Source organism: Schistocerca cancellata, chromosome 3 (genome assembly GCF_023864275.1).
Source record: "Schistocerca cancellata isolate TAMUIC-IGC-003103 chromosome 3, iqSchCanc2.1, whole genome shotgun sequence".
Classification (NCBI taxonomy): Eukaryota; Metazoa; Arthropoda; class Insecta; order Orthoptera; family Acrididae; genus Schistocerca; species Schistocerca cancellata.
Genome location: NC_064628.1, coordinates 637,831,900 through 637,845,012, shown reverse-complemented (window position 1 = coordinate 637,845,012; position 13,113 = coordinate 637,831,900).

Genomic DNA, 13,113 nt, shown 5'->3' with positions numbered 1-13,113 from the left:
CGCCGGCCATTCCGTTACTTCAATGCCTAGGCTTCGCAAGACATTCCCGCTAACGCCCGCCCCATAGGTCCGAGCATTAGAAGGAATTCAGGGCCACCACATATGCAGCATCCACCATATGCCTGGTGGTAAGGCGACTGTGGAAACGACCAGATCCGTGTGTCTGTCAACACTGAAGCCTCTCCACAACATTACAGAACCTTGAAAATCTGTCGATTTCCTGGACAACATTTGGCAGGTACCCCTCACCACGGGTCTCCGCACATGAACACAGTCATCGCCTCGCGTCACAGGATATCTGGATTAGTCTGTGAGTGACACGATTCGCTAGTGACAAAGTTGCCAGTTGCCACTGGAAAGTCAGAACTGAAGCCGAGCTGGATGATGTTGTTGTGTCAAGCGGGGTACTCGAACCATGTTCGTTGTCCTTTTGAGATCGTCTTGCAGTGCTCTGGCGGTGTCCGGACGATACCGCAACGGAGAGATGGCAAGACAACGACCTTCACGTGATGTTGTAATGCGTCGGCGACCTTTTCCAACTTGCCTTGTATACTGGCCTGTCTCCCTGTAGTGTGTTCATAACACATGGAGAGGCATTGGCATCTGCAACAACACGACCGAAAGTCCACCCTTTGGTGGAGAAAGTCCACCCATTCTAGGTCAAAGAGACCGCCCTGGCAAGTTGCACTGCGTTAAGATCCAGCATAGCATGTGCTTCATTGAACACAATGTCGCAAATGAAAACTGCAGTCTGTGTACCTCACTAGAGAACACTGGGGCACTGGTACTCACTTCGTTCTGAGGGGTTATCTGACACTGTAACGAATAACACAGCGATTGATTTTAATTGTTGTCTACATTGGAAGCGAAAATCTCGAACCATGCAATAAGACCACAGGTCTGTTTTCATCAAAACTGATTTATCATACAGAACGTTGATACACGTGTTCCACTAACTTCTTTGAACAGAGTCTTAAATCCAAACAAACGCGGAAATCCAAAGAATAAGTCATTTACAAATATTCATTGAAATTTTGTTGTCCAGTGTAATATCACGAGGTATAGCTTGCAGCAGCTGAAAAGGCTCCAGTCTGTTTGAGATTCGTAACACACTTGGTTGAAGGAGACGCGAAGGCCAGACGGATGGAAGAGTTGGGGGCCGGAAGCAGCAGCGGCAGCAAGTGGGGCGCCCTCGCTTTGACGCGGTGCAGCATTCCGGCCCGGCCGCGCTGCCCTGCCCTGCCCTGCGGATGCAGCAGCCCTGACCGCGGCGTGGCGCCTGACGTCACGGCGCCTCCTCCAATTGGAGCATTGTCTGCCAATCGGCGGCTGTTAGCGCCGGGCCGGCCTCAGACCGCGGTGTGCGTGATCTCCGTCACGTGCGACGGCCGCTGAGCCTGCGGAGGGCTCACCGAGCTGGCGCGCGCGCCACACTGGTCTTCGTCTCCAGCCACATCCCCCTTACGTGGCGTCATGGAATAGGATGAGCCATTTGTGCAGATAGTGCCCCAGAGCTCGTAAGTACGAGGGGCGTCCAATAAGTGAAGCAATACATTTTGTTCCTGAAAGCAAGTGGGTCTTATTCAGGATTCCAGTACACCTACTAAATCCTATTTTTCAACGTAGTCTCCCTCCAATGCCAATTTACTGGGACGGCCTGTATGTCAGCATGGTACTGCTCTAATGGTCGTTGGCGGAGCCAACGTCTTCCTACATCAATATGCTCGCCATCATCTACGCTTCCTGCGAAATGCTTCTTTCATTTAGCCCAACAGATGGAAGTCTGAAGGTGCGAGATTCGGGCTGCAGGGTGGGTCAGAAGGAACAGTCCACTGAAGATTTATGAGCTCCTGTGAGGCGCACAAACTTGTCTAAGGCCTAGCGTTGCCCTGAAGAAGTGTTTGTTTGTATTTTTGCGTCGACAAACACGCCCATTTCATTTCTTCAATTCCCTGAGTGTAATACAATACACTTGATCGTTGCACTATGAGAAAGGAAATCAAACAGAATAATCCCTTCACAGTCCCAGAAGACCATCACCCGCCAGGGTAGCAGAGAGCGCTAACGCGCTGCTTCCCTGGACTCGGGTAGGCGCGCCACCCTGAATCGAATCAGCCCGACGGATTAACGACGAGGGCCAGTGTGCCAGCCAGCCCGGATGTGGTTTTAGGCGGTTCTCCACATCCTGCTAGGTGAATACCGGGCTGGTCCCCATGTTCAGCCTCAGCTCCACGGCACGCAGGCATCTGAACACGTTCACACTATTCCAGGGATTATACTCAACGCAGACGGTTGGGGTACACTAATTACGTCCCGGAGGGTACAGGGTGGCGACAGGAAGGGCATCCAGCCACCCTTTAAACATTAACATGCCAAATCCAATTAACGATGGCTGACCCCACGTAACTGCGGGACAAGGAGCAAGCGATAGAATAGTCTCAGAAGACCATCGCCATGACTATACCGGCTGAGGATGGTGTGGCGTCCCTGCATGGATTGCCATTTAGTTTCTGGCTCGAAGTGAGATGGACCGATGTCTCTCCACCTGTGACTATCTTTGATAACAAAAAATTTATTACGATCAGCTACGTAATGCGCAGTCTGTTCCCTACAGATGATCCTTCGCTACTCTTTACGGTCTTCTAAAGCGGCAAGGAACCTAGCGGGAACACACCTTTGAATACCCCAACTGGTGGACGAGTGTGTCAGCTCTACCGAAAGAGACGTCCAGTTGAGCAGCGAGGAGTTTGACAGTAATCCGTCATCATCTCTAAATGGAGTGTCCAAATGTTCAAAAACTGCAGGAATCACAGTTGTTTGCGACCTGCCGGCACGGGGCAGATCAGACACGTTAGCGTGACCTTGTTGCGATGATGGCAGTCGCCTCGCCCAACGACTCGCCGTGGATTTGTTCACTACCAGGCCTCCGCAGACATTCTACAAGCTCCTACGAATATCTGCGATGCTCTGTTTCTCCTCCATAAGAAACTCAATGACGGCTCTCGATTTGAACACGCCCCATTACAGATGCCATTTTGAAGGCTACGACAGCGTCACCACCTGTCGGAATACTCCAAAAAGTCTCACGGCAAATTGGCCATGATAAAAATGTGTTGCATTACTTATTGCACCCACTCGTATTTGAGGAAATCCGTATGTAAGATCCAACAAGAGCTGCTGCTGAAATAAACGTTTATCCCAGGACTGAGCAAACGAAGCGTACGAACGCGTAACGATATTTCCCGATCCCCTGCAGCGCTCCATTTGATTCGCGCGGCGTGAGTGCTAGCGATACGCGATAAAGTACGAACCAGCCACATCCACAAGGTATAACTCTGCCCAAGATTTGACAATTAACGTAGGAAGAAATAACATCAAATGTTATCATCTTATATACTTCTGTTGCATCTGAGAAAATTTGCAATAAGAGTTCTCAGATGATATATATTGACACATAAACGATTTTTGTGATTGTTCTTCTTCAAAAAGTATTGTATTGTATTGTATTGGATGTTAACCGGGGACCTAGAAACAGCGGAGAGGCTCCGTCCCCGCCGCAGCCGCAGTGGTCCACAACACCACGACGACTACCGCAGTCCACTTCAGCCCTCCTTCGCCCCACATCGAACCCAGGGTTATTGTGCGGTTCGACCCCCGGTGAACCCCCCAGGGAACGTCTCACACCAGACGAGTGTAACCCCTATGTTTGCGTGGAGAACTTGTTTGTGCACCAATCGCCGACATAGTGTAACTGAGGCGGAATGAGGGGAACCAGTCCGCATTCGCCGAGGCTGATGGAAAGCCACCTAAAAACCATCCACAGACTGGCCGGTTCACCGGACCTCGACACAAACCCGCCGGGCGGACTCGTGCCGGGGACGAGGCGCTCCTTCCCGCCCGGAAAGCCGTGCGTTAGACCGCACGGCCAATCGGGTGGGCTCAAAAGGTACTACTTGACTCTGAAGCTAGTGCAGTATTTTAATTGTTATTAAACCCTGTAACGATTTATCTGCTAGGTGAAAATGTGCATTTCGTTTCTTGTTCACACAGTAGAATAACTGGTAGAAACGTTACCAACTTTTAATCAGCCTATAAACAAGATGGTAACATTCGGATGAAACGAGGAAGAAAATTAATGCATACATATTATATAAAAATGTACGTGTGTGTGTGTGTGTGTGTGTGTGTGTGTGTGTGTGTGTGTGTGTTCCACATCTCCTCCTAAACCACTGGACCGATTTCAACCAAAGTGTGTACACACACCCCTTACTGTGACGCAACGATCGCTGTGGGTGTAAGAACCACCTGCTTATCATAGTGCAGCAGATATGACGCATTAACACTGAGATGTGTGAAAAACTACTGCATCGCGCATGAAGTTTTAATCTATTTATTCTTTACTACTGAAGCACTCCAACAGTTCAGTCAACTTACGGAAAGCTCTGACACCTGTCACCGCTTTTGTCAGGTTTATGCTGCGAAGCTCAAGCGGCTGCAAGCAAAAACAAAAGCCGTCTGTAGAGCTACTAAGAGGCGTTGCCATAGAGACATTTACAAAATCGCGTTGTAGACATTCGAAGCAGTTGAGCCCAGAGTACGAAAATGCTATGTTTCTCAGTTTGGATGCTGTACTTATACAGTTGTACATTATGCATATTTATCTGTACGACTGTTCATAATTTCGAAGATGTTGGCATGAATACATGTATATGAAATTTTTTCGATGTTTTGCTACAAACACAGTTCATTTTTTTGTTTCCGTTTCTAATACAAAAATGGCGAAATGAGTACCCGAAAAATTCTGGGTTTCTCATCTAGACAAGATATAAATAACTAATAAATGAGATAAACCATACTGCACTGCCTGTAATTGCGATTACGAGACTAAATTACGGCATAAAATCCTGTCGTGTGGATGGTACAAACAGATGTCACAAGACTGCAAGACGAGCGAAAGTTTGACAACTCGATTGCATTCTGATTGCAATATTTTATTCATTTTTAAGCCGTTATTCTTACCTAAGATTTAGAAGATATTGCAGTCAATGTTTCACAGCTACCTGTGTTACTGATAATCGTAATACGTTAAAAACGCTTGGACACGTAGCAGAAGTCTCTGGATCGCGAAGTGACCAAAAGATCGAGCAGATCCCAAGGTTCCTCGGGCTATTATGGAAACTACTCGAGCAATTTAAATCTTGCTGAAGCAAGATTTTTGATCTCCATCAGATAGGTTATCAAAAAATAATGTACGACAGCCTGTATGGTATTGTTATCAATACAGCATTAGAAAATTTGTCTTTGAAAAACGTTAGCAAATCCATCTTTGCCTTACATGTTGTTGATTACTAACACCAAGTGGCAGACACAGCATACGGCCTTCAAACATTGCACCTCGCCTTCAGAGTGGATAAACTAAACCTATTCGACGAAACAGAGATTTATCTCTACGATCAACGTTTACAGTTCACCAGCATGTGAGTGTGATCCTGAGTCGGAAGCTGATGTCAACCACATCTTATTTATGTGCCCCAAATTTGAGACCGTGAAAGGTTCGTCTTTCTGAAGACATTGCTGAGTGTGGGCTACCATCTTCCTCAATCAGCTTCTTCTCTTTTGTGTACTAAAGACGTTTATATGAAGTGATAGTTAATTTCATCAAGAGTACTGGTTACAATCTGTAGGTTTTAATGGTGTACGTAAATTATAAATATGTCTTGCTGATGAAGATATTTCAGAATTGGTGGGAATTGTAAGCCAAGGCACTTTTAATTATTTTCCAATTCAATTCAATTTTTAAAACATTATGTACAAACCTGTAACAGCTAAGCTTTTTATTATTGTAAATATGCATTTCTGTACTTGTTTATTCAATTATGTGTACATTGTCACTATGTGTTGCCGATGGCTAAATTGAGTACACACTCAAAGGCCAAATAAAAAAATAAAAAAAAATTAAAAAAATAAAAAAAGTACACTTTTCCAAAGGACATCCTAAATGATCAGAGATACTCAACAAGTTGTCTTTATGAAATTTTCATAAATTAGTTGTACAACCTACACAAAGGACAGTCCTGGCAAATAAACAATGGAAATAATGAATAAGAGACTACAGGTTTTTTCTGTCCTTCTCAATATCACTAATTAATAACTGTGTCTTGTATAAGTCATTTATAGTTTGCTTTAGCTTCCCAAAATGTTAGTCGTGTCACTCTATTAACTGCTTGTAAAATATGTGATATTAGTGGTTGAAAGGGAATGAATCCATATTAGTTTCGTAACATTCATAATAATTTAGTTATCATTCTGTCACTACTCGATTATGTGGAAAATCGATCACATCGAATGCTAATAAAGTCGTCTTACATCTCGCCTTAGGGTGACTGATTAAAGGACGTACGAGGAGATTTCAATAAATAAGTTACACACTACTGTGGCAGGTCAAGTAACTTTTATTGATTTCTGCACCCCACCGCAAAGTGTCACAGATATGTGACATTGTTTTTTCAACATGGTCAGTAAATCACTGTGAAGAGAGGTCTGGACGTTCCACCAACCGTTCAGTTTCTCGACGGCAGAAATCCACTCCTCGGTAACGAAGCCAATCGACTTCCTCATCATTGCAAAATCTGTGTCTGTCCATATATTATTTCAGATTTCCGAAAAGACGGAAATCACCTGTTGCAAGGTACGGTAGATGGGTAGACCACATAACTAATGAGGAGGTACTGAACAGAATTGGGGAGAAGAGAAATTTGTGACAAAACTTGACTAGAAGAAGGGATCGGTTGATAGGACATGTCCTGATGCATCAAGGGATCAACAATTTAGTATTGGAGGGCAGAGTGGAGGGTAAAACTCGTAGAGGGAGACCAAGAGATGAATACACTAAGCAGATTCATAAGGATGTAGGTTGCAGAAGGTACTTGGAGATGAAGAATCTTGCACAGGGTAGAGTAGCATGGAGAGCTGCATCAAACCAGTCTGTGGCCTGAAGACAACAACAACAACAACATCTGCAAAATAGTCGAAAAACTGAGAAAGTTTGGCAATATCCGGTGCTTGTGAATGTATCACGAGCCAGCCATCGCAGACACCTTCAGATTGAAGGAACGCCAGAGCAGCACACATGCGAATTTGGAGCCTTACTTGTTCGTTTTCGCTGTATTCGCAAGTAAGTCACAAGTTTTGCACTTTCCTCGAGAAAGATTTTTGGTATGAAAATGAGAGCCATGCACTTGAACCGACAGGATCACAACTTTTAGCGCAGAAATCGCAGATGGTTCGAAATCAAAGGTTGTATTATTGGGTTTCCATTATGGTGCATTATCTACAACATTGCGGAAAAGACGGAAATATTTTTGTTTGGTAAGAATGCGAGAGTGAGCGACCAGATGTTTGCTTCATTCTTTGAACTTCCGAAGTCTGCATCAGTAGTATACATTTGTGAAAAGTGCTTGCTAGAGAACTGGAAGGTCTCATCCATAAAAAGGTCTTGTTTAATCTTTAGAGCCTCTCTTCCTGCTTTCCCGCTAAAAAATATGATTCAAATGGCTCTGAGCACTATGGGACTTAACTTCTGAGGTCATCGGTCCCCTAGAACTTAGAACTACTTAAACCTAACTAACCTAAGGACAGCACACACATTCATGCCCGAGGCAGAATTCGAACCTGCGACCGTAGTGGTCGCGCGGTTGCAGACTGTAGGGCCTAGAACCGCTCTGCCACCACGGTCGGTGCTAAAAACGATGATCCTGTCTCCAAAACCGTCAATACTTAAGGGAAAACTGCTGCCGTCGTTTATGGTTATGCTTAAAGATCAACTTCTTGCCATGTTTCTGCCTCTTTCTGATTGCCGTGTGATTTGACTCGGTGCATGTATAATATCCTCTTCATTACTTGCTGTCGTGGCATTTCGGTAACAAAATCATACCCTCGATTGTTCAAGTCGCCCAAGTCTTCGGTATATATTTTAGAAATCGAAGTCTCTTCCTCTCGTGATCTCTTCTTCGCCTGATTCAGCGTCTTTTGTACTTCTAATCGAGCGTATCCGGCGCCCCACATTGATGCTCGTTTGAACTAAGCACGATACAGTCTTTAGTCTTAAGCATTCCTCGGCAATATGTCGTTCTATGTTTCCAACAGTACCACATCACAGTCGTATATGCTTTGGTTATCTTTACGATGCACAAGTAATCATCATAGTGGGCACATGGTTTACTGTTGGTGGTTGCTGACAGCTCCATATCGAATATATATGCACACAGAGACACAAAGCGAACGAGCTGAACATTCCGAAAGTTCGACTCTACACTGACAGTGTATAGCCAAGCTGTCAGTCACGTAAGTTCAAAATGGCTCTGAGCACTATGGGACTTAACATCTATGGTCATCAGTCCCCTAGAACTTAGAACTACTTAAACCTAACTAACGTAAGGACAGCACACAACACCCAGTCATCACGAGGCAGAGAAAATCCCTGACCCCGCCGGGAATCGAACCCGGGAACCCGGGCGTGGGAAGCGAGAACGCTACCGCACGACCACGAGCTGCGGACAGTCACGTAAGTGGACGAGGAGTTTCCGAGTGCAGGTAGGCCGTGCCGCGAAAGGACCCTTTGTCTTGGATGACAAATCCCAGGGGCGCAGGTAGGCTCTGCCGTTGAGAAGGTAGCTTCCAGCAAAACTGGATGCGAATTTCACAGATATTTGGCTGGGTGCGATTTTCACATATCCGGCGAATAGACGTGTAATTGCTAAGCAGCTGACCGCCCAGACGACTCAGGGGGTTACCACCTGTTTCTCCTGAACGATCCTTCAGCGATCTTTGCTGCACGTGGGCCTCTGCAGCAGGCGCCTGGTTCATGCACCTAAGCTACCTGCTGTTCATCGGCGAAGACTGCATTTGCTCGCCAATACCACAACTGGACGTCCACTGTGTGGCGACAGGGGCTTTTCCAGAAGAATGCTCCATCGGACAGATGACCGTTGACGCGTAGAGCTTGGGAGTGTGTAAGCAAACACCTTGCATCAATCGTCGGTTGCGTCCAGGGCGGAGGAGTGAGCGTTATGGTCTAAAGAATGTTTTCATGCCATTCCCTAGGTGATTTCATCATTCTCGAAGGTACACTCGGTGAAGACACGTACCGGGTGATCAAAAAGTCAGTATAAATTTGAAAACTTAATAAACCACGGAATAATGTAGATAGAGAGGTAAAAATTGACACACATGCTTGGAATGACATGGGGTTTTATTAGAAACAAAAAAAGTTCACAAAAGTCCGACAGATGGCGCTGGACAGCAAAACGTCAGTAACTGCTACCGTGACGGGTGAGAGGTACCCCGATATGTTACAGAATCGCATCATCCCCAGCCTGGCTGATAAACACCTGCTGGAACGTACAATGTTTATTCAGGATAGCGCTCCACCCCACATTGCTAGACGCGTGAAAGATCTCTTGCGCGCGTCGTTTGGTGATGATCGTGTGTTCAGCCGCCACTTTCGTCATGCTTGGCCTCCCAGGTCCCCAGACCTCAGTCCGTGCGATTATTGGCTTTGGGGTTACCTGAAGCCGCAAGAGTATCGTGATCGACCGACATCTCTAGGATTGCTGAAAGACAACATCCGACGCCAATGCCTCACCATAACTCCGGACATACTTTACAGTGCTGTTCACAACATTATTCCTCGACTACAGCTATTGTTGAGGAATGATGGTGGACATATTGAGCATTTCCTGTAAAGAACATCATGTTTGCTTTGTCTTACTTTGTTGTACTAATTATTGCTATTCTGATCAGATGAAGCGCCATCTGTCGGACATTTTTGAACTTTTGTATTTTTTTGGTTCTAAAAAAATCCCATGTCATTCCAAGCATGTGTGTCAATTTGTACCTCTCTATCTACATTATTCCGTGATTTATTCAGTTTTCAAATTTATACTGACTTTTTGATCACCTGGTATACATACATCCTTGCGGCCCACGTGCACCTCTACATGCAACCTGTTTTTCCTCGGCACAATGGCATCTACAAGCAGGACAATGTGACGTGTCACACAGCTGTAACACAGTCACAACCCATTGTACGTGGGTGGTTCTAAGTGCACTACGATGGCTTCACCGTACTCCTCTGGACACCAAACTCCCCCGATTCAAACCTAATCGGGAATATGCGAGACCACTTCAATTGGGCTGCATTCGTTTGTATACTCAACCGAGAAACCTAACGGAGCTGACCGGGGAACTGGAGTCGGTATAGCTCTACATCCCTGTCGGTGCCTTCCAGAACCTCAATGACTTTCTCTCTGCACGTCTCGCAGCGGGTCACAATGCAAAAAAATGCTTATTTATGATTTTCATACGTGGTCACCTTAATGTGACTGGACGGTGTTGAAGTTTAACGTACTTTCTTATTCCGTTTGGAAATGGTAACTTTCAGTTTATTTATGCTGCAGTCTTTTTCTGACATTACCAATATTACACCGGGAAAGTAAGTTTTTCCGAGCGAGGAAAAACGTTCCTAGGAACAACATAGTCATTTTCAAATTTTAAAGTGTTGTAATTGAAAAAATCTTGTCAGTTGAGTATTTGATAGTCTATATCTTACATTATTAGTCTACCACGTACCAATAATCAGAAAGTAAATTAAGAAAAAGTATTATCAAGATCTAGTTTCTAGACAGAAACTATTGAAAACATACAAAAATTTTCATTTTCGAGGCAGGAAAAATTGTTATCACCTTCAAGAAATGAATTCCATTAGCAAAAATCACTTGTTCCATGGCAAAGGGATCTTTCATTTTATGGTACAAGATGGAGCAAGACTTACGACGTATGGGTTAACCGGCAACATTCCATGAAACTAGTTTTAAAATTATGCAGAATTTTACTCGCCAAAACACTCTGTAACTGAAGAACTAACAATATCCTCAAAATTCCTTATGCATATTGTATAGAACTTAAATATCAAGAACTCGTAATATTTACAAAAGGTTTAAATGGCTCTAAGCACTATTGGACTTAACATCTGAGGTCGTCACTCCCCTAGACTTAGAACTACTTAAACCTAACTAACCTAAGGACATTACACACATCCATGCCCGTGGAAGGATTCGAACCTGCGACCGTAACAGCAGCGCGGTTCCGGACTGAAGCGCCTAGAACGGCTCGGCCACAGCGTCCGGCTGTAATATTTACAAATGCTGCACAAAACACAACCTCATGTCTCACAACAACAAAAACAATAGAAAGCGCTGCACACTGCTTATGGCGGTCTCTATTGTGCGTTTCTTCATGTACGATGATGTTGCTGTGGTATTCCTCCACTCGAGGCTGCTCACTGTAATCACGCCTTAATGCCCCTCTACAATTTTTAGCATGCACAATTCGTTCCTTTCTTTTGACGCGTCAGGATGTGTTTCATCAGCATCCCACGTCTTGTAGTTTAATTGCGCCACAAAGTTCTGTTCTCAAAATTTGATACAGCACCTCTTCTTTAGTTACTCTATCTGTCCATTTGTTCTTTATCATTATTCTGTGATATCACATTTCAAAAGCTTCTATTCTGCTCTTGCCTGTAGTGGAAGTCAGCCGTGAACGATGAACAGTACATCATAATAAACTTGTGAAGCATTTTTCTACGACGTTCATCCGTTATAAGTTCTATGTTTCACAGAGTTCGTTTGGGACTTGTAAAAATAGAACAAATACGGGAATCAGTAGCGACTTATTAGCAATTACTCAAGATCAAAGGAATAAAATTATTTCAGAAATAGAATTACTCATTATTTTGAGAGAAGGTGTAGTTCATGAGAAAAAAGTTTCCCTGAAATCGGAAAGTGGTCTTGATCACCCACAAATCCGAGGCAGAAAACATCTCTCATCTTGTGACGGCTGGTGTCTATGCTCAAAAACGTTCAAACGTGTGTGAAATCTTATGTGACTCAACTGCTAAGATCATCAGTCCCTAAGCTTACACACTACTTAACCTAAATTATCCTAAGGACAAACACACACACCCATGCCCGAGGGAGGACTCGAACCTCCGCCGGGATCAGCCGCACAGTCCATGACTGCAGCGCCTTAGACCGCTCGGCTAATCCTGCGCGATACTTTGGCTCACCAAAGCCCTACGATTACGCCCTTTAGTCCAGTCGCATCCCGTCTTACTTGTGGTCCAGTCCTTCCAGGAAGGGACGAATCTCCAGTACGACTTCCGCCCTCTCAGTGGCTAATATCGTCATTCGACATACGAACCCACACTTCAGCTGCTCTCAGGAGCTCCGGAAACCTTACCTCCACTTCTGTTGTTGACTGGACACTAGGCGGAATTTCCCAGAGCTTAGTCACCGGACGCAGGCGTCTGTTAGCATGTGGCATTTCATGTTGCCCGCTCGCCGCTGCCTCTCGGAACCAGATATACCGTTATCCATCACGACGGCGAATCGTAAACAACGTCCCTGGTGCACATCTGGTATTCCAAACTACAAACAAAACGTAGAAAAAGGCAAAAAACAAACAAATAAAAAGAATCGGAATTGTACTGGTTCTGCAAAGCATCGTGTTCCACTAGATATTATTAAAATATTTATGCAGTCCAAATTTTTTCTAATACAATTGTTGGTGTAAATGCTGTGCTTTGACCAATTAACATGTCAATAAAATATGATTCCATTTAGAGCACCGAGCGAGGTGGCGCAGTGGTTAGCACACTGGACTCGCGTTCGGGAGGACGACGGTTCAATCCCGTCTCCGGCCATCCTGATTTAGGTTTTCCGTGATTTCCCTAAATCGCTTCAGGCAAATGCCGGGATGGTTCCTTTGAAAGGGCACGGCCGATTTCCTTCCCCATCCTTCCCTCACCCGAGCTTGCGCTCCGTCTCTAATGACCTCGTTGTCGACGGGACGTTAAACACTAATCTCCTCCTCCTCCTCCCATTTAGAGCAGCCACAAGCTCTTACAATGATTGGTCGTCCTTCCTGTGTGTTCAAATTTATTCCCTTCTTTCGCTATGGGCTCGTTTCCTCGCTTCAGACAAAACTGCCATGGACATCTTTTGGTTTACCCTTTTGCCCAACCTGTCAATATTGAATATCGCTTTGAAATATTCC